At 32.4% G+C, this 23493-nt stretch overlaps 1 pseudogene; it reads right to left on the reverse strand.

The window, feature by feature from the left end:
- Nucleotides 1–16173: 16173 nt before the first annotated feature.
- Nucleotides 16174–16292, reverse strand: LOC112472476 (annotated as a pseudogene).
- Between the last annotated feature and the right edge of the window lie 7201 nt (nt 16293–23493).

Genomic DNA, 23493 nt, shown 5'->3' on the forward strand with positions numbered 1-23493 from the left:
TCTTTTTGTGTCTGTACACTTTATGTGGTTAGAAACTGTATTAGTATTTCCTGTGTCATTTTGTTATACCAAATAATCACATAATTTCACTGGTTTAAAAACACAAAGGTTAGTGTCTGTTCTTATTATATGTCAGTTGTGTCAGCTGATGCTCTGTTCCAAATGTAATCATTCTGGAATCGAGACTGAGGAAGCAGCCACGATCTGAGACATGTCATTCTCATGGCACAGAGAAAAGAATAATGATAGGAAACTGCATGGGCTCTTAAAATCTCTCTTTGACAACGACATCAATTTTGCTTACATGCCATTGGTCATATCCAATAGTATGGCCAACCTTGACGTCACTTGAATAGAAAATGTTATATTCTTACTTAGATGTACAATACAAGTCATATGACAATGAGTAAGGATTATATTCCTCTTAGAGGAAGTGCATCAAATAATTGGAAACAACAATACAATGCACCAAAAGAACTTAATCTGACATTCACTACTACATGTCTTGTACCTAGGACAGTTTCAGCCAATTAATAATACTTCATTTATTCAAAGATTTTCAAACATTCATTTATTAATTTACTACTATATGCCAAAATACACTAAATTCTTAGGATATTGTGGTAAACAAACTAACAACAATTTCTAGAATCATAGAGCTCATGTTCTAATGATAGGGAAGAGACAATAAACAGAGTAAATAAGTTAAATGCACGGCAGTTAGGGGATGATAATTTCTATGAGAACAATTAGACAATGTTAGGGTCTACAGTTTTCAACAATGATCAAGAAAGGTCTCGCTGGAAAGGTTATAAAAAGATCAAACGAAATGAGAGATAACAATGTGGAGATCTGTTTGCAAGAGTGTTACAGGGAGAGAGACCATAGGTGAAAAGTACCTGAATGCAAATGTGCCAAATGAATTTGAAGAATAGTGAGGAGATTAATGTAGCTAGAGCTGATCAGATAGAGGGGATATGGTAGATGAGATCAAAATGATTTCAGTACACTAAAATTTGTAGGGAGTGTGGGCCTTTTAATACATTCAGCTTTTTCTGTGTGAGTAGTAAATCATTGGAGGGCTTTGTGGAATGACATGATCTGATGTACACTGTAACGGATCATTCAGACTGCAATGTTAAGAACAGATTGACCTGGGGTTAAGTGGGAGGAGGAAGAGTAGTTATGACCCTTTAGCAAACTAGATAAAGATTGAGGATAATTTACAGGATGGTGAAGGAGTGCTGGTGGTAAATGTTTGGGTTCCGGATATATTTTAAAGGTAAAACCTGTAGGAATTTATTCCGGATTATATGTGGGGTGCAAGACAAGGAGTCATCGAATATGACACTAAGATTTTTATCTGAGTTAAAAAAGATTGACAAAATGGATTTATTACTGGCCTTTGGCTTCTTGGGCTCTCAAAGATAGAAATTGAGAGGAAACCCCAGAAAAATTTCCAGACAAATTTTATTAAGCTTACGCTAGAGCACAAGGGAGGCAGCACAGATGAAAGGAAGGTTCATTCGAACTGACTGAGGGACTGACTGTTTATCTGCTTTTATAAGCTGAGGACAAAGCACGCTTGCGTGAAAAGTCAGGCTTTTGGAAAGTGGTGGGCTTCCTTTTTCCAGCTGTGTTGCCTGGTAACTATGTTCACCCCTGCGCTATGGGACAAGATAGAAGACTGCCCCTTATCACCCCCACCCCACTACAGCGGTCAAACTTTAATTGTTCCTGCGGAACAGTGATTTTGACTTCTGTAAGGAAGTGTTAGAAGGGAGAAAATAATAACTTCTGCATTTTTTGTGTATGGAGTGATAGGGTGGTGACATTCTTAGGTCAACTTATCCTGCATTTCTCCTGGCCACCGGACATTCCTTCTACCCAGGACCCAAATTCCTATGCTGTCTCAGATTAACTGTGCCAGTGGATCCTATTTGTTGTCACCCTAAGCTGAATCTGTGCTTGGCCATGTGAATTGCTTTAGCCAACGTAACTAATACGTAAGACTTAAAAAGTACTTGCATATTGGGGCTTTCTCTCTTGCTTACCTGGAACCCTAAGCCTCCATGCCAACAAGCCCAAACAAGATTCCAGATGCTGAGAAATGCGCCACCCAATCACCCTTGCTGTCTCTGATAATAACCAGTATATTCCTCAAAGCAGAACCAATCTAACTGATTGGAAGCGAAACTCAGGTGCATCAGTGAGCCCAGCTGAGAGCTATAGAATAAATATCTATCTGATTCCAGCCCAACCTGCCAACTCACTTAAATGTTAAACAACAAAACTGTTTTTAACCACGACATTGGGAGGTGAGGGAGGTTGTTATACAGCAAAAGATATATGATACAATGATATTACTATTAACTTTGATGGGGATGATTTTGTGAGCTCCAATTTTAAAGATGTAGACCAGAAGCTTATTTTTGGATTTGTTAAATTTGTGATATCTTTATGTATCCAAGTGGAAGAAATGAACAATGGAAATATAGTGCAATAAGTATGCAGCCTTAACGGCTCCATTAAGTTTAGTGACCAGTTAGCATGTTTGTGTGTTTTTCTCTCCCTGTGTGGATATAGAAGAGGAGGAAGCAGAGCTGGACTTCCTCCTAAAATATATATTAGATGTTGCATATTGACAAAGTAAGTGAAAATCAGGGTAAATAAAAAATCTTTAGGGTTTTCACTATATCTCCTTCATTTTAAATTTCTCAGTCAAGCACTTATTATGACCTACAAATCTATGCTTGGAGCTATGAAATATACAAAATAAAAATAAATATAAGATAATTTCCATTTATTTGAAAAAAAGATTAATATACATGAAACAATGAAATAGATGAAATGAAAACTGAATGATATAAAATATAAGATTAGATGAAATAACAGAAGATAGTAAATACCACAAATTAAAGTAGCTGGGGAAATTTTCCAGCAAATGATAAGTTGGATTTTTATTGGTAGAGAAGGGGAGAAGTAGAAAGTAGCATTCACAGAGGCATAGAAGAAGTAAGAATAGAGTTACATGACAAGCTGGAACAAAACCTAAATGATTCAGTTAAAGTTGACTACTTGACTTTGGTAACTCTCACCAACCAGAGCCCCTCAAAGGGCAGTGGTATGCTGGTAAATATTTAACGACCAACTTTTAGAACTCTGGAAGTCAGTCATCTGTAACATTCAATTTTCCATGGCATAAATTCTGTCACCATTGCCAGTTTTGAGCTACCAATATGGGGCGACACACTTGTGAAATTCCCAAAATTAAGCAGTCATGTCTTGTAGGCCAGTAAATGCCAGGTGCAGCATCACATCACTGATAGATATTCTTACAACTGATGCAGAAATATCTTTGTCACTTTGAAATTACTACATCCTGGGATAGTAGTAATCTCTCTAGATCACTTGGAAAATGATTACTTTTTATTCAATCCAGGAACACTTCTATAAAGCTAAAATGACTCTGGTACTCATTTAAACATAAATGATCTTTTCCTCGCTGTTATGAAGCATAACTCATAACATTTAGTCCTGTCCTCTATAGTGCCACAACTAACTGAGCACTCCTCGTGGATGGGGTTATGATCTACCTCTGGTGAGCAACTTAATGTGGCCCAAAGTTCCACAGAGACCCCAAGTGTTCCATCCCTAACCTTGTGGAATTCAGTGTCCTGGAAGGCAGGCCATATAGAGTGGAAAAAAATAGACTTTGGGGTCACACTGGAGTTTGCTTATGAGGTCCCGCATTTATAATCTCTGCAACACTTGCTGCTTCCTCTACATTTTAAATTTCTCAGTCAAGCACTTATTACGTTTAGGTTTTTTTCACACCAAGCAATTTTCCAGTTCTTAGCAGACACTAAGTATCCTACAATTTAACTCACCTCTGATATTAACCACTCAGAGTCAGCACAGACCCCACAAGTTAAAGGCTCAGTCCCACGAGACTGCTTCCCACCAGGTGCCAATTGCAAGTAGTGGGTCCCCAGGTTACCCCAACTTCTATCCAACTTGGCTACAAATCAGAGGTTCCCACAGTCCCCTCTTCAGGTTTGCTGATTTGCTAGAACATTTCATAGAATCCAGGGAAACAGTTTATGGATGTATGGATTTAATATAAAGGATATTTTAAAAAATAAACATGAAGAGGTATATGGACAAATTTATAAGGCAAGCACGTGAATGTGTTCACCAACTCGGAAAGGTGACACACGCTAACACCCTGGGGACAGAAGCACCTACACTTGGGACCATTTTGAACCTTGCCTTATAAATTTGTTGAGTGGAACCTTTTCAGATAAACCAATCGGGTACTCACACAGGTTAACACACAACACATAGAGAGAGGAAGTACAGTCTTACGTGACAGAGTGAAGGTATAAAAATCCCAAGCCAGTGGCTACGATGGGTCAGAAGGTCAGTTTTCTGCTCTTAGCACACCTATCCGTGATGCTATTGGGTTAAGCTTGAGCACCCTCTGTCTAAGGTGTTCAGCTTACAAAGTGGGATCCTCGTGCTTATCAGTTCCTGCAGATAGGCTCTTATCCAGGACAGTCATGGGTGACGTTTCTGTGATTTTAGGCATTAGATTGTGTGCATTAAGTTACAATTGACATTATTGTCATGGCTCCATGGAATTCATTTTGTAAGTCTCAAAAGTTCTCATTTCTTTATGCTCTATATAGGGCCAAAGCTAAAGTGTCTAATGAGATAACTACTAGACACAGGTTGCTATTCCAATTTAAATGAAATAAAAAATTTAGATTTTCATGTGTACAATTAGCATCTCTAGCCTCAGATATCCATAATAATAAAATAGCCATCATCATTTAGAAGAACTTGTGACATAAATGACTTTAAATGCTTCATGCATTTGTCATTTGCAGAAAAGGAAACACTCTAGTAGAAGAGCCAGGAATATAAAGGAAACCAATTGGATGGGTAATTCTTTATTTGTATCCTATGTGCCACACCAGCTCACATTCTTAGGATACACTGAGTGTCCTGGTAGTAACTTTCCCATGAATCATAGCACCTGCTCCTTCTATAGCCATGATGGATAGTTTGCAAATTAAGATCAGTCTATGTGAACTTGGGTAAGTTATATAACCTTTTTACACCACCATTTTCTTATTTGTAGATAGGAACAATAATAATCCTACCTCAGAAAAGTAACTAAATTATAAATTAATATATAATTAAAAGGTTTACAACTGTGCCTAAAGTAATGAAACTTCCATGTTAGAAATTAATCATTTAGAAATGCTTATAAAAAAGTATAAAATATTGTCATATTACTATATAAATAAACCTATTTTTTTGTAGCTAGAAAGCAATAGAAATCGTGATTTATTTTTTAATAGGATGGAAACTAAATGTGTTATATAATTTCCTATTTTAGTTTCCTTTATATTTACATAGTAAATAGTAAATATGCTACATAATTTAAATGTGCTCTAGAGAGTAGTTCATCTTTATAGTTAAAGAGTATAAAACTCCTGTGTTTTCTTACATTTTCTAAAAAATAAGCAAATTGTATTTATGTTAGTTAGATAAAAAGATTTTGTAAATTTACTTTTGTTCCTTATTCTAATACCTGATAAAATTTCAAAGTGACACAATTGGCCTTTCTTAAATTAGAACCTCATTTTTAGTTATTTATTAGAAAATTATAATTATATTTGGAGGAAATCTAATATAGTAAATAACCTTAGCTAAAAGCTAATTAACTAATAGATTGGTATCTTTTAAATTTATTTTTTGTTTCAGAACATATTTAATAATATTTTTATAGGACGTTTTAATTTTAAATTAATGCTTGCCTGAGTCAAGCTTTGTACAGAGAAATGGAATTCATACTAGAGAAAATTTAATATGGTAATCTGATTTTACATTTGGAGGGCTGAAAAAGCGAAAAAGGATTATTGAGGTAACATAAAGATAGTAACAGTAGGAAGTAGCTATGAGCCATAGAAAACAGAATTATCAGAATCTAGAAGCTCGGGGAAGGGGTCAGACAGAGCCGATGCTGAGACATTTGAGGAAGGCATGCAGCCTGGCTGATGCTAGTAACTCAAGAACTCGGAAGAAGGGCGCTAAAGATTTGGAACTAAAATTGCTGAGGCGGTAGCATTGTCCAGTTTATGTGGATATGTATGAGAAGGAATAATGAGGTTCTCCTGCTGAGATTGTCAAAAAACCCGATTGTCCAAGTAAAATGTCATTGCTTGGGCTATGCTGAGAGGGACAGCAATAAATAGGAAAGAGAAAGTATCTCTTCTCTTTTCCCTGCTTCTAAAATCTCTCTCCTTCCAGATCCCCCTAGTGACAGAGGAAATTAAAGGATAAAGGAGAAATGTCAGTTTTGACACTCCCAGCTTCAGGGTTACAAAGCTGAAAATAGAGTGGTAAACAAAAAATTTATAATTGAAAAAAGCTTAAAAATTAGATTATTATGAATATAAATGTCCCCAATGCTAAATGCTTTAATTTATATCTGTCTATCCTTCCTTTCTTTTTTTTTTTTTTTTTTTTTTTTTTTTTTTTTTTTTTTTGCTTTTTCTCTTTCCCCATCCCCTCCTGGAATAGGGTAAACAATTCTCCCATTTTCTCCAGAACTTTCTTGGTTTTAGCACTAAATACCTTGCATCTCAAGAAACTCCTCATTCCTGGGCAAACTGGGATCATTGGTCTCCTTATCCTAAAAAATTAATATTTAGGTATCTAGTTTCTATATATAAGAGTGAGAGGAAATCACCAGATTAGAAGGAGGAAGGGAAACATGTTTTGTTGTAAACAGATATATACATTTGTAAGTTAGGCATATCCTCTGCCCTGCTTGTTATTATTATTATTATTTTTTTTATTATGACTATCTACAGAGGACCATAAAGGAAATCGATGGTGTAAGAGGAGATGTAAAAGGATAAGTTTTAACTGCTCTTTCTTGAGTGAAACAATACAAATTGTCACTACTCGACTGATAGTTGGAATTGATGTTCTACTGGCTAAAAAGCTATACACTGACATGTCACTGTGTGCTAAAACTCAGAGGAACTGAATGTCACAAATTCTAAATCAGATTAATATTGGAAGTATTAGTGCAGATACTAGTTAACACATTATCCATGGATGGCTAGTTCCTTTCACTATGCTGAAAGATACTTGACAGGATTTATAAGTTCGACTAGAGAGGGTTAACTTAAAATATTAATGTGTTTTTAATGTGTGTGGGACCTGGTTAGATAAAATGTCCTAGCCCATCTGGGTCATGTTGACTACTTCGTAGTGCTGCCATCCTGTTAAGGAGCTATCACTCCTTAATGGACAACTTATGTCATTTTAAGCAAATTCATTTTCAGCAACAACATACTTTTCTTTCACAGTCAAATCATTTTTTTCTGTTTAATCTTATTTCCCGTCAGAATATTTTTAATGACATTTAAGCCTCTTAAAGACCTAGTTTCTTACTGCCTTCTCAACTTTAGTTCCAACCACTCTGTTCTTCATCCTCGATAGTATGGTGATACCAAGAGCTACTTAAAATGTGTGTCAATTAAGGTGAAGGCTAAGTTAGGAAAATTATAACAAAGAGACACAAACAAGTGTATTTCTTCTCACGTAGTTGTCTAGTTGGTTTAGATTAGTGGGGCAGCTGTGCTCTGTGAAGTCATACAGGGATCCAGGTTCCTGACTTCTTTTGCTCTGCCATTTATTGGATATAGGGCTCTTCTGCATGGTCCAAGCTGAGATGCAAATAATACACATTTCAGCCTGCAAGCGGAGAAAAATGAGATAAAATTCAAGGTAGTTTATCTTTGCTTAAGTGAGGAAACTGCACAAATGACTCTTGCTAACCTGGCCACTCACAGCTACAAAGGAGGTTGGGACCTATAACGGGCAGCTGGGAGGGCCATATCCTCAGTAATAAAAAGACAACAAATTTGAGGATACAATGAGAAGTGTGTCAAAGAAGACACTCATTTTATGGAAATTTCAAATTGCCTAAATGAACAGAATCACTTATTTTCTATACCTTAAATATAAGAATGTTATTGCACTTATCACATTATATTATGTATTTCAATGTTTAAGATAAGAGACTGCAAAATCCTTAAAATAAGAGACTGCAAAATCCTTAAAATAAGGGTAGAGGTTTCTTCATTTATATAGTTCCTAAACCTTGCACATGGTAGATGATCACTTCATGTCATTGAACTGATTAGAATAGGTTGCATTTCTGTGACAACTAATTAGGTACAGAGATTATAACAGCCTCCTTTTCTGCTATATTAAATTTATTGAGGTGATATTGGTTAAGAAAAGTATATGGATTTCAAGTGTACAATTCAATAAGATGTCATATGTATATCGTATTGTATGTTCATGGAAACAACTAAAGTATCCTTCGATAGATGATTGGATAAAGAAGATTTGGTACATATATACAATAAAATATTATTCAGCCATAAGAAAAAATGAAATATTATCATTTGTAATAGTACGAATGTATCCTGAGATTATTATGCTAAGCAGACTAACAATTTTCATTTTATAGATGGGAATCCTGAGGTTCTAACAAAATCAAATGACTTCTAAAATCTAGTTCATGATGAAGCAAGGATTAGAAGAGCCTTTTTAATTTCTGGTTCAATTTTATTAAAGTAAGCCCAGCAATACCATGGGTCTGCTCTGGCATAGAAATCATTAATTTAAAAACTAAACACTTGAATTTAAAAACTAAACATTTGAATGACATTGCATTTATTGTGTGTGTGTTTTTTTAAATGTCAACATTCAAAGACATTCTTCTGCATCCTGATGCATCTTGACAACATACCTAATCCTTTTCTTATTTAGCATCATCTTACAATGCCCAATTGGTATCTTTCCAGTTAATATTGTCATCCTCGAACACCATGCTTCTGCATAGTCTTAAAATTAAGATTATTGCTATATTATTATATGAAAATAACTATAAAAATAAAGACTATCTGCCTTTTAATTAACAAGATATATTTATTAGAAAAAAATTAAATACACATGCTAATGATGAGAGCAGGGTTGCAGAGATAATGCTGAAATTTATCAGAAAAAATATCTTGGAAACTCAATGGCGATTGACTATATTACATATAAGTTCAGACACACTTGGTAACATTCTGGCTCTACTACTTAGTAGTTCCGCAACTTTTTGAAAGTCACTTCTCCTTTGTAAGCCTCAACTGCCACATTGCTAAAATAAGGATAATTCCTTGATACTGTCTTTATAGTATAATCGATTTAATTCTCTTCCTGAAATGGATTTAGCAAATAATAAATAATAGCCTTGATTACTATCATTATAAATCTAAGTGCCTCATAAGACATAACTGTAACTCATATAAGATATTAAGATGTTTGTTTAAATTAGCTAATAATTTTGAAGAGGTCAATAAAAATAATTGTTTGTTCCTCTAAATTCCAGGCATTAGCATTTATATTATGTTTTCTATTTTTTGCTAACATACAAAGAAAAATAACATAGTTTTTGAATTAGTCTACATTACTCTTAGGTCATAGAGCAAAACATAAAATTCCAGCACATTCCAGTGGGAAAACAAGCAATTGTCAGAGGGGGTAATCACAAAGAAATGTAGAGATTGGCAAATGCCTTAAAAGTGCAGAAAAACAAATACATATGAGATGGCTATTTTAAAAGGGAATAAATGAAAACATTTCCATAGTCAAAAGTTTAAGAATGAGATAAATTAAAAATAACAAAGTTAAAAAGAAAAAATAGTCTTCACTTGTATATCCCTGAAAATAAAGCATTTTTATTGTCTACTACTTTCATTAACTAACATCAACCCTTAAACACCAGACTCCTTACCAAAAGAATGGCCTGGAAGAGATTTTGAATTAAACGGAGGACAAGTTTTTCCAGTGAGCTTTGAAACTTATTACTGATTGAGTTTTTCGTTGCAATAATGTAATTTTTTCAATCTAAATAAAAAATATGTATCTATTTGTACCACCATAGAATTACAGGAATTAACACTGATTAACGCTGTCATTAATCTGTGGTTTAGGGTTTAAAGGAAGCACCTTCAGTGGGTTTATTGTGAACATTTTATTGAAGTGTTATAAGAATACAATTTATAATTATAGATTTAATATGACATTGAGCAGGCTAGATCCAAAGTTAAAGAGAAGTACAGATATGAAACCCTCATAATTATTGGTTCAAAAACTCTAATTGCATTTTATACCATTTATTCTATCACTTGAATGTCTCTGTGATTATACTTTTATCTTTTTTATATGTAGATAAAGTAAGATGAATTTAATTCATTTTCATGTTAGCTGTACTTGTGATTTTTGAAGGAAACCTAAAATGATAGACATATCAAAACTGAGTTTTCCCTAAACATAAGAATTCTTATTAAAATATACTTTTATCTACTAAGATTTAATTCTGTCTAGAATGGGAAAATATTTTAGTAAAAGTAAATGTAAATTAAGGATTAATTGTTTTGAGTTTTACTGAAGCTATTTATTTCATTCAAACAAAAAGGACTGGGGTTATAGAAAATCTTCTGTAAGTTTTTATAGATTTTTATTTATTTTTTCTCATATCACTAGTTCATTCCACCCTTTTCTAATGAGTTATTGCTAAGTTGTTCAAGTGCAAATGTTTGAGACATTATGAAAAGGAAACTAACAATATGATTCAAGATCTTAGAATTTATCCTCTAAAAGATCTATTATGAGAACACTGTACAATTAATTTGTTCATATTTTAATCCTCAAAGAATTTAAGATAGATATTGAAAATATTTTAAATAGTTCTTTTATCAATTATTTAAAGTCACAATAATCATGCATTATAGATGGGAATCCACAACGCTCCTGCGGAAAAATAAGAGTAAGTGCATACAGCTCACTCCATCTGCAGTCATGGGCTGGGAAGCGCTATTGACCTCAGTGGGCCCTCCATGCTTTTGCATGTTGGATTGCTGTTGAAATATTCTGAGGTGGGGTGATCAGCTTTTCTTCACATGTCTCTCATTCTGTATCAGGGTAGCCTGGCCATGTTCTTATGGTGGTAATGGTTGAAACATAAGAGTAAAAGCACATAGCTTTTGAGATATCAAGTGGAAATCCACTCCATAGAACCCATGCCCACAACATTCTCTTAGCCAAAATAGTTAAAAGATTAGATCAGTTTCACCCTGTGGGAAGAGCTCTGCCTTTATAGCTACAAAGGCTGCAAAGCCACATGACAAAAGGGTATAGATACAGGGAGAGGGAAAGGATTGTGACCATCTTTAGATTCTATGATATATTTTTTTAATATTTTATAATAAATTTCTTTTACACTCATTAGCCAACCAAATCATCTATATTCAGGAATTATGCTATAACAATTAACTAATGTATTTATCTGCTTTGTATTTTTGAACTACGAAGCAACACATTATTTCTTAACTAAAAAAAAAAACAACAACTTTATTTTGATGGCTTTGACCAGTAATGGGACATGAATTGAGCATCAATAAATTAAACTTCAATAACGTATTGGATCCTGTGCAGTTCTTATTATTTCAAACAATGTAGAAGTGTTGTCTGGTAAAATAGTAAGGATTGTTCTATTTAGACAGCCACCTTTCCATTGGGAAGTAAAGTCACAGACCTAACTGGGTGGTAACATGCATTTGCCTCCATAAGAATTTATACAAATTATGAAAACAAGAATGCAATGTGCAAGTAAATATTAAAATCTATATCTCTTCAATGCAATTCTATAGAACATAATTATAAATCCCTTAAAGATGTGTAAGAAATGAAATTTCTCTTAATCTCAAATCTAGACGGAAGTACAATTCTACTACAAAGGCAAGGAAATTAAATTATGATATTAATATTTCTGCTGATTAATATTTCTTAGTATCACAAATTGGCTTAATAAAGATTTCTGTTTTCAGGATGGAGTCTGTATTAATTCGCAAATCTTCAATTATACCTACCGCTCCTGCTCTAAACTTATTTCTTGAATATCCTTAAAGCCATGGCCTCTTCTCAAATGTATTACTTAATAAATGACTTCATGATTCCAAAAGTAATTATTGGCCTTTAGAAGATGTAATTTTAGACTTTGTCTATAAAATACCATTCAAATAAAAAGTTAAAAAGAAAAATGATGTTTTCTATTTGGAATTTGCATTACTGTTTTAATACTGAATTTTTAAAATCATGATCAGTTTAGTTTGTTGATGTTCCATGAGGCAGAAAATTTGTCTTGTTCACTGTTAGATTCTCAGAGCCTGAGATCGAGCCTGGTACGGAGCATAGGTTCAATAAATATTTTTTCAATAAAACATTTGTTGACTGAATGAATGATGTTATTATATAATTTAATAACGTTGTTCTTTGATGATGGGAGTAATCAACAAAGGATTTTCCACAATCCGCATAACTGAGAAATAATAAACCCATTCTTTAAGGGCCATCAGATCATTCATAAATTTCTTCAGAGTGACACAAATAATCCTAAAATAAAAATCAGAGCTAAATAACTCCATGTTATTTTCACTTTTACACTTTTGCAGATTTCTTTTTAGGTTCATGGCTGTTTGACCTCTTCACTGTCAAATCAGAATGCTTCCTTTGAGTTACTTTGGCAGCCCAAATGGAACATACTGTTAAATTAAAAATCTAAGACTACATTTAACTTCAGTGAGTTTACACACTCAGGAATTTGTAAAATTTAGGGAGAAATGCTATTTCTAAACTAGGAACTATATGTCTATTAAATTTTGCTGAAGAAGATCCATGAGCAACACAACTTAGAAAGGTAATAAATTTTCCAATATTTTAAATTTGCTCTTTACGAGATTTCTCAAGGTCAGCAGGACATCTTTTTGTTATGCTATTATAAAATCCAGAGTTGGATTCAATATGCCAGAAGCACGAACCACAGATTCTCTATTATTTTTTTTAAAAAAGTTGTCTGGTAAATAAAGATTATTCTTGGTGCATTTTGTCTTTTTCATATACACAATAGTTTGTTCTAAGAAATGCCATAACAAATTTATAAATTTTACTGTTTTCTTAGGAAAATCAATTTGATAAATTATTTAGATTTCTGGGAGAGAGGAGGTAGAGGCAAGGATTAGGGGAGGGACTGATCAATAGACTCAAATTACTATAAATTTTCTAGTTCTTAGTTTGAGTAGATAATTCATGAGTAATAATTGTATTATTATGCTTAATATAGTATTATGCTTACAACTTGCATATATATTGCATATCTTTCATGCAAGTAACAAGCAATAAATGAAGTCATTTTTAGAGAAAAATGTAGTGAAAACTGCTTATAAATGCTAATTATGTTGAACTGTTTTAAACTCTAAAAGTATCTTGCCAAAAGCACACCAAAAGAAACATTCTTCAGATATGCTTCTTGAGAAGAAATGAAATCATAATTTTTGTATATGAAATTTCTACATATTATCTAATCAAGATATGAATAACATTGTTTCCTGACAATTTAGGAGAAATCAATGGAGGATTTTCTACAGTCTTCATAATAGTAAATGATAAAGATATGATTGAAAGAAAATGCCCATCATTTGCATGTGGAATATGCAGGACAAAATAAATGAATAAACAATACAGAAACAAACTCATGGATACAGAAAACAAATTGTTGGTTGTCAGATAGGTATTGGGGGGTCTGGGTGGAAAAAGGTGAAGGGATTAAGAAGTACAAATCAGTAGTTAACAAAATAATCGTGGAAATATAAAGTATAACATAGGGAATATAACCAATAATATTATAATAACTATGTATGGTGCCAGGTGGCTACTAGACTAATCGAGGGATTACTTTGTAAATTATATTACTATCTAACCACTATGCTATGTGCCTGAAACTAATCTGAAATAATATTAAATGTCAACTGTAACTGAAAAATAAAAATCATTTTAAAAAGGAAAGAAAATGCCCATTTATTTTGTTTATAGTTAAATTTAAAGGGAATTTAAAATTAAGAATACACTTAAGAAACAACATATATATAATTTATGACCATCTTTGTCCATAAAGATGGTGTTAAGAAATTGTATGAGCATACATTTTTTATTGGGTAGGTGCATCATACCAAAAGAAAAAAAAAGTAATTAGCAATGATTAATTTGGGCAATTAAATAAACTCAACAATTTATATAGGTTACCAAGAAATTACACCTAGAAACTACAATATATAATTTAATAAAATTGTTACATTATAATAAAGTTACATATACATGAAATACAGAGTTAATGTTGAGACAAAATTAAATTGAATTGACAAAAATATAATTAGGTGAATTAGTTTTCAGATAGCTAGGAAATTCAGCTTTCTTTGCAAAAAAAAAGTAATATGAATTGCTAAAATACAATATATTTTAAAATTAAATTAATTTTGATAAATTGCAGTAAGTAATATATTAACTTTGCATTATGCTGGACATAACATTGTAAAATATAAATGATGCATGGGTTCTCAAAAATTGTTCTGTGTTATCATTTATATTTTCTTTTTTATTTTAGAAAATAAATTGGCATTTTTTCATAACTTGCCACCTCTTACTGACCTTAGACAGATGTTTACTTATTGCAAGTGAGAAAAAAAATCAATTCACATTATTTAAAAAAAAATAAAACAAAATAAAATAAAACGAATAGCATTTACTGACTTGTGTAATAAGTCAAGAGCAGGTCCAGGAATTAAACAATGTCAGAAGGGCATCAGGCCTCTCTGTCCTCTGATTTAGCCTTACCCTGTTTGGGGAAATATCATTAGGCCATTTCTACCCACAGAGAGAGGATGATGACTACTGGCAGATGGGTAGATCCAGGCTTATATTCTCTCAGCCTGGTCAATTTGATAAAAAGTGAAGGCATGTTTTCCAATAATTCTGGAGAAGTTCCCAGAGCCAATTCCCATTGGCCTTTAGTCACACTGCATGTATATCCCTGAAAAATGGTTCTCAAAAGGAAAACCAAGTACAACCACCAAAATAAAGATAAATGAATTCTAGGCACAAAAACAACAGATTAAAATGCTTATATAGTCTTTAGCCCCTAATACTCAAACACACATTTTTTCCCACAAGTACAATTTTTAAAATGGTTCTGCTTTAATATAATTCACTCATTACTTCTATTATATTTCTGACAACTCTTTTTTTTTTTTTTGCACCAAGAAAAATTATTATTCCATAATATGGATCTGTACACATCACTAACATCTCAAAAACTGTTTTTATTATTACATTCAGAAAACAAAGTTTTTCATTCAAAAACATTTATTCGGGGCTTGCTAATTGTTAGGTTACCATATTCGCACAGGGGCTACCATAATGAATAAACTGGATCAGGTTTCTGTCCTCAGGAATTTTTAAGTCCAGAGGAGGACACACTTTACCATATAATTGCAGCAAAAAAATATAATTTCCAAAAGAGTTTGGAGAATCCTATGCTAGCTCAGAGCCAGGGTGTATATACAAACCAAAAAGTGAGAGGAAATAATAGGAGTAGCTTCCCAGAAAAAATGACATCTAAACTGAGCCCAGCTTGATAACAAGAAATTATATTGGTGTCTGTGGAAAGAAAGTGTTCCAGATAAAAGAAACAGCAGTTCTAAACACCCAGAACTAAGAGTAAAAATGGTGATTTGAGGAATTAGAAGGTGTTTAATATAGCAGCATCATAAAATAAAATATAAGGGGATGCTTGGAGGATAATGTTAGAAGATTAAAAAGGATGAGTTATAAAAGGACATTTAAATGCTCTATAATATGACTTTTTACAATGTATCTTTTCAGTACTCATCCCTCATTATGCCTTATAGCACTCTCTCTTCTCTCCAGCATCATAAAAGTCAGAAAATCTGATACACTGAAAATAATTCTGAATACCTCAATTTTCTTACATATAAAACTAAGATAATGAGAGTGTCCATGTCACAAGGTCGTTGTGTATTAACTGGGTTAACACATAGAATCTACTTAGGGCAGCACCTGATTCATACCTGATTAGTTACTGTTCTTATTGTATCAGAAGTCTGTCTTAGATTTCTCCATTTCTTTACTTTTGACAGAACTGGTTTGTTTGTCAAGAATTTTTTTTTTTTTTTTTAAAGCCTACAGTACCTGGTCTTCTTAGGTGGTCTCCCATTCAAGTACTAACCAGGTCTGATCCTGCTTAGCTTCCAAGATCAGACGAAATCAGTCATGTTCAGGGTGGCATGGCTGTAGATAAGAATTTTTTTCTTCCCTGTATCTGAAGTCCATCTCAACATTATTACCTCTAAGAATATTTCTTATGTCTTGCAACCCTCCTAACTCATATTTGGACTTTATGAAATGCAACTTTTAGTGTAGATTGTCCTGAAATAAAATCTTGTACATGTATATTTCTACCTATGGAGCCTATGACCTTGTGCAGGTTTTTTTTTTTTTATGTTCTCCATTTAGCCTAGTGCTGTGTTGATATGAATGTACAAGTTTTTCTTTTTCTAATTTGAACTGAATCCAAATATCAGAAGTAAAATAAATAAGAAATTCAAAATCAACACACACACAATACTGAAAATTAATACTGAAAAAAATTCATTCATGTGAACCTCTGGTTATAAATTCCTGGAGTTCATAAAATGCATAAATCTGATCGATTGAGCTGAAATTTATATTTTTATGGCATATAATCAAATGAAATCCATAGAGTAAACTAGATGTAAAGTGATAACATTAAGGATGATTAAAGCATCAAATGCTTTTAAACACTTTTAGAAATACACTTACAATCAAATAGATAAATAGAGCCAAGTGATGCTTAGAATCTTACTTTGCTATGCTTATTTCAGTTAGCTGCTATCTAATCAATTAACAGGATTTTAGTTCAAGGAAGTATGTGAAACTGAAAAATAGAAATTGTCATTTCTCTAAATATCATTGAGTAACAGCATGTTATTAACTCGGACTGTCCTACTGCCTAAATATTTAAAACACACTCGTATAGTAATATTCAAATACTAATCTAAACTCCTTAGATTAATTATTTCACTTCATCTTTAAAATATCACTTCCACCATTATGACCATTTTACAGGTGAGAAAATTAGGCCACAGGGAGGTTAAGCAGCTTACTGTAGCTCAAACCATCAGTAAAAGGCAGAGCCGATATTTCACCCAGACATCATGGCTCCAAAATGGAAACTAAAACACCATTGTGCGCTCTTTCTGATTTTTAAAATATGCCTTACATAGAAAATGGGGAAGAAAAAACTAGGGGAAAAGAGATGACTAACTAAATTAACAAATTTAACTCAACCAGAATGTGCTATTACTATGCAGACATTTATATCATTTGAGGTTAAAACTGTCCCCACATATGTCCCCTGTATTAGGTATTGCTTTGACATCCACTCTTCAGGCTATAGCTATTTTGTCATAGTTTTATTCATATATTGACTTTTTAAAAATGTTACCTCCAACCATAGACTGTTACTGAATGTTATAAGTGGTGGTAATCAATAGTCACTACAACATATGAAATGTGTTAAAGGCAATACCTACAAAGTTCTTTTTAATGAGCACACGTGTTTGTATCAACTGGTGTATTTATTGGTTTATTCTTCTCTGTCGCTGAAAATAACAGATGAATTTAGATGTGTTTACTTATTGTATGTTTCAAGCCAAATTCTCTGAACATTTTCTTTCAGACAAGACTAATCCATTCTATTCACAATTTCCAAAACCAAATCCTTTTGCATTTACTTCAAAATGATAAATTATAGAATCAGTATTTTCATCTCTGTTTTTCTATTATCTTTTTTTGTTGTCTTTTTACTTGCTTGCTTCTAAATCTGTTTTTAAGTTTTGTACCTTTAACACTTTCACAAGTACACTTCAAAGATAAACATTAAAACTAGTGGTTCCTGAATCGAGACAGAGTTGAAAATGGCTTCTAATGTATAGCACATGAAGTTTTTTATGCCTTTTCTTATTAGTTGATTTCCATGACTGGAAGAAAAAGGAAAAAATGTTTTGCATGTGTTTCTATGTGAGTCATGTTAAAGCATATTTGAGCAAAAATCTATTTGAATCAGTCAGCATACACCAAGCTGTTCACAACAAAAGTCTTTTATAGGTGGGAAGGAACAAGAACAAGGCAAAATGCATACACATATATACTAGACAAAAAAAAAAAAAAAAAGGTTGGTTTTGCAAAGTTACTTTCCTTTAAGGAATGACAGGGAATTTATCTGGCAGATTATCTAACTAGCGCTGATCAGACCATTTAAAATTCCATTGTTGAGAGAGCCGAAACTGTAATTAAGTGAAATCTTGGTTTGGTGACATGTGGCTTACAGAATAAGTGACTTATTTTGGGGCCTGTTGTCTTATTTTTAACACTCATGAGAAGCTATTCAAGAGTGAATATCAAAGTGTTAAGAGAAAGAAGTACAATGAAAAAAAAAAGACTACAAAAATAAAGACATAAAAAAACTTTATTAAAAACATGTTATTGGCTGTTTGAAAAATCCTTTTATTTAAGCACATTTCCAAAACTATAAAATGAAAACATGTATATGCTGGCTTTGAATACTATCCATCCAGCCAATAGACAGGCAGCTTTTCTCAGCCCTAAAAAAGGTAAATTGTTAAACATTCAATGACATTACAATATATTGATGTGATTATATAAAGATGGTTGGAAAATTTATTATTATGGATCATTGGAAAAATCTATTAAAAATCTGTTTGGCAATTGCAACTTTAGAAATGAGATTAGTTATAAGAAAGGGTTTGAGAGGTTCTTAAAAAATATTCTGGGATACTAATGTTCAGAGATGAATTCCTTATTAGGGAAATCTGATGCAATTGTCACTTTAAAAAATAATATTGCAATCTTATTTTTCCAAAGCTAATATTTAAAATGATGTATTAATCCTATTACTATCCCTTTTTATAAAAGATTTTAAAAGTTATAATAATCATTTCCTCAAAAGTCACCTAAGAGAGAATATTGAATACAATTTATTTTAGGATATTTTGCTGCCCTCTAGTGTGCAGAAATTAACAATAGAGTTCATTTTCTAAATTATATAATTGTTCTCAAAATGCAAGATTTTAAAAATGGCAACTTTAGACGAGTATGAAATGGGTAAAAAAATGTCGCTTGGAAAACAAATTAGAACCAGAGGTCAGTTCTATGCAAAGATTTTTCCTACTCTAATTCAACTTAGATTCAATAGCTCCTCCTCCCCTTCTCTTTGACTACTACACAGCCCATCTCATTTGCATAAAACCATCTCCAGATTTCAGATATTCAGGCAAGTTAGATTGTTGACTACCCTTCTAATACAGTGAGTTCCATATTTTCTCCCGGATGCATGTGAAACAATGTATGCATATTGCTAAAATGGGTGTCTTCTCTGAATCTATTAGCTTCCAACATACTGAAACAGTTAAATTGTGATTAGGGAAATTGGTTCGTGCCAAGTAAAAGGAGCCTAATGTAAAGCCTCTTGCTACTCTCACTGACAGATTTTTTTTTTTTCCCCTAAATAGGAATATTCAGGAGATGCAACTATTCAAAAAAAAAAAAAAAGGAGACTCAGTGAAGGGTCAACAGAAAGGATTTGAGCCAAAAGAAAAGTTTAAACTGGGTTTAGAAAATCATTTTGGGGGAGACTTTTGAAATTTAATTCATAGAATTGAGGATAACTATTCTTTGTCTACCAATGGCCAATATTGACCAATAGACTTGATTATGCATTGAAAAAGATATGATGGAGAATATCTCACAGCATTGTTTTAATTTTCTATGGTGAATCCATGACTTTAAAATTAGAATGCATTCACATAGAGACCATAGCCCAGTTCATACTATTAGAAAATCTATGAATGTCTTTCAGAACTGACTTGTATCACCTTTTTTATCATGTTTTTACTGAAAAGTGAATGACAGCAAAATTGAGTGATTACAAATAGCTTTGTGACTTTTAATATCAAAAAAGAATACTAAATATCAAGAATCATTATTGAATACCAAATGCCAGATAATAATATTTTACTTGGCAATGCTGTATTCTTAATATTATCCAAATTGTATAAAAAATCATCTCTGTAAAAATCATAAAGAATTATTTTGTCTTTATGTTTTGGCAAATCTCCTGTATGTTTCCTGTGTAGTTTTGGGATGAAATCATAAAGTTTAGGGAATTGTAGCATCAATGGAAAACATTTTTATACATTTTAGAATGTAAATGAAATTTGGGTTGATATTTTTAATATTTTAATATAAATTATTAATAAGCACGTTATTCAGTCAATTTTCTGATTATTCTCAGCTAACATAACACTCTACATGTTAGTATACATTTTATAATAAATTAGAACAAATCTTCTAATTTGTAAAAAATTCATACATAGGGTTACCAAGTGACTTAAACATCCTAGTTATTTTATTCAACAGCTGGGTAGTGAGAAAGTACAATTATACCTGCTGTTATAGTTAGTAGCAGTAAAGGTAGCATCAGTATTCATTTCCATGGGGCAAGTTTCGTTTCATGTTTTCTTATATTTGTTTATAGATACCATTTCCCTACTCCCAAATAACTAAGGATATAAGAAATTTGAACAGTTTTGAATGCAACCATCTTTTTTACACCCTGAGCATAGGAGAGAGAGATTCCTATTAGCTGAGTGTCTGCACCATGCACCAGGTATCCTATGTACACTTTTGTGGTCTTAATCTTTTATTCCTTATAACAGTCATTTGATGTGGAAAACATTAGCTTCATTTTAAAGATGAAAAAAAAAGAGGTTGAGAAAAAAAATCAACATCTCTCATGTATTGAGCTTTTCCTAGTTGCCAGATACTGTTCTAAAATCTTTCTGAAAATAATTATTTTTAATCCTGATGGCAACACAAAGACGTAGGTTTTATGGCTCCAATGTTACAGATGAAACAACTACTTTAAAGAAATTAGTAGTTTGACCATGTTTACACAGCTTTCAAGTAGTAAAACTGAGACTCTCTCTCAGATCAGTCTGATTATAAACTTTGTTCTCCTATTAGTGTTAACAGGGTGAATTATGAAGAACAATTGGAGGGTGTAAGCATCGCTGCCCCCACTCTCATCCCCAGGAAAAAGATATCATTTCTTTCCTTTGTTTACCTAAAGGCAGATTGAGGGTAGACATCAAACTGAAACTCAGATTTGTGGGAGCCAAACTTTATTTTAGACAGGAATCCTTTGAACAACGCTAAACACTAGGACTAAGGTTCCCAGACTTGGCAAAGACCCATATGCCCAAATTTGGCATAAAGTTATAATGTTATCCAATTTAAAAGGAACAATGAATTAATGAGAAAAGACCAAGAGAGTGTCTTTAAGAAAAGTCAGACCAACATAAACAAAATGAACCCTCCAGATCCCATCTGATCTCGGAAGCTAAGCAAGGGTTGGGCCTGGTTAGTACTTGGATGGGAGACTACCTAGGAATACCAGGAGCTGTATGTTTAAATAAATAAATAAATAAACAAACAAAAGGCTAAAGATGAATAGTGATGAGAAAAGAGGGCAGGCTACAGAGATCTTGCTTCTTAGAGGAATGATCAGATTTTATCCACTGCTATCCAGCCCACTTCCAAACTCCTATTCTACTTTGCATCCATGCTCAGTTATATTTTCACCTTCTGGAAAGATCAATGTTCTCTCCTGCCTCTGACACTTTAATTATGGTGCACTTTTACATGGAATTCATTTTCTCACATTTTTCTCCCACTTTACCTTTCCTAATTCCTACTTATTTTTCAGGTTTTAATTTATAATCATTTTTCCAATGAAGCCTTCTCTTATTCTAAGTCCGTATTAGGTCCCATATCTTAAATTTCCTGAAATACCTGAACTTCCACTCTCATATTCCAATTACTTAATTCTTCCTCTTTATCTAATAACCTCCTCTTTACAAGTCTGCCTCTTGATCACATTGGAAACTCCATGAAGACAGGTTCTATGTATGTCTGGTTCTTTGTTCATCGGCGTTCTATTGCATTTGGCACATTGTTGAACAGAAGAATGAATGTGAATCTGCTCTCATTTTCACAGTGGATCATAATTACAATTTCAATATGAATTGACATTCTTATGAATTTATAAACTTCTTAGGATAGAGAAGAAAGAGGAACTAGATGGCCTTTTCCTTTAAACATTCAAAGTCTAATTCAGATAAAATAAGTATTTATAAAATATTATGGAATAAAAATAAATATGAAACAATTCTAGTCCAGACTGTATATAAGTGCTAGATTGTTCCTAGGTCACTGTTTTTTTGTTTTTGTTTTTGGGTTTTTTTTAGTAAATAAGAACAGAAAACAGTTTTAGTATATGTTTATTGATTCCATTAATACTTTTTAAATAAAAACAATTTTTCCTATTCTTTATTTTCTCCTAGTGGTCAAAATATATTATAGCCCTTAACTCATTCAAATAAATAATATCCACATCTACATGCAAAGCATTTAGAACAAACTAAAAGGTTGACATCGAGTATATGAAAGGTGCATATTTATAAAATCTTTTGTTCTAGACTAACTTGTTAAAATTTGCATCTTTTCTTCAGATATGTTCTAAGTTATACATGGTGATATAATTCATATTAAAAATAATAATAATAACCATGCACTCTCCACAATGAGTGAGTAAACTGCAGTTGAAGGCACATTGGGCAAATTTAATTGAATGCTTATGTAGTAGCTACACATTCAGTTTGGCAAGAAAAAGAATTGAAAAGATATATTTTCTTGACTTTGGAGCTTTCAGAATACTTTAACATCTATGATTGTCAAAAACAAAAAAGAACTTGTGCCTATACTAGTCTGCTGTAGAGAAATGATCCAACTTAATTTATTCTTTATGAAATCAATTTTGTGACATTTACTCACTATCAATTTATATTTATAAATCAACCATGAAATGGGAAAAAAATTGATTGTATTATTTTACATTTTGAACTTATTGTCTATATTTTGTTCTTCCTGGTGAAACAATTCATTCAGATAAATTCAATCAGGCTTCCCTCCACTATCTGATGAATACAGATAATATTTTTTGAGACTTTAAGCCGAAATAAATCATCATTTTAACTGACAGTGAATGATGTAAGTATCAGATCTTAATAATAGAAATCATTGATATTTAATAGACTAACTAGATGAATAGCAGCATCAATAATAGAAAATATATTATAAAAACAAACAGATAAAGGTTTATCTTTCCATGTAACAAGCGCTCCATATGTAAACAGTCCAGCGATTATACAGCTGTTTAAGAAATTAAAAAGAAAATAACATTTTTTGACTAAAAAAGACAAAAAAAAAAGTGTTCCTTCTATCTCTCTGCTACACTATCTTTATTATCTGACTTTTGTCCTCAAATTTGCAATATAT

The sequence above is a fragment of the Pteropus alecto genome, unplaced genomic scaffold (assembly GCF_000325575.1).
Source record: "Pteropus alecto unplaced genomic scaffold, ASM32557v1 scaffold76, whole genome shotgun sequence".
Classification (NCBI taxonomy): Eukaryota; Metazoa; Chordata; class Mammalia; order Chiroptera; family Pteropodidae; genus Pteropus; species Pteropus alecto.